Genomic DNA, 319 nt, shown 5'->3' with positions numbered 1-319 from the left:
AGCAGATTGTCACATAGGCCTGGTCACACAAGAAGGGGTGTGGGGCTACAGGTCCCCAACACATCTCCTTCACCTTACAGTACACTGTCTCATTTAGTCTTTGTGATTTGGCAGATGGAACTACAAATATGGAAGGTGCAGTGTATGATAGTCCTGTGAGTAGAAGAGGTGGCCTTTTGTGTCAGGAGAAAAACAAAGATAGTCACATAGCAGAAAATATTTTTAAAACATTTGTATAATTGTATCATTTGTATCGCATTGTAAGTTCTATAGTTATCTATAGCACAAAGCCTTCCCTTGCTCTCATTTTCTCCCCACT

Source organism: Galeopterus variegatus, unplaced genomic scaffold (genome assembly GCF_000696425.1).
Source record: "Galeopterus variegatus unplaced genomic scaffold, G_variegatus-3.0.2 Scaffold7902, whole genome shotgun sequence".
In the NCBI taxonomy this organism is placed as follows: Eukaryota; Metazoa; Chordata; class Mammalia; order Dermoptera; family Cynocephalidae; genus Galeopterus; species Galeopterus variegatus.
This window is presented reverse-complemented; position numbering follows the sequence as displayed.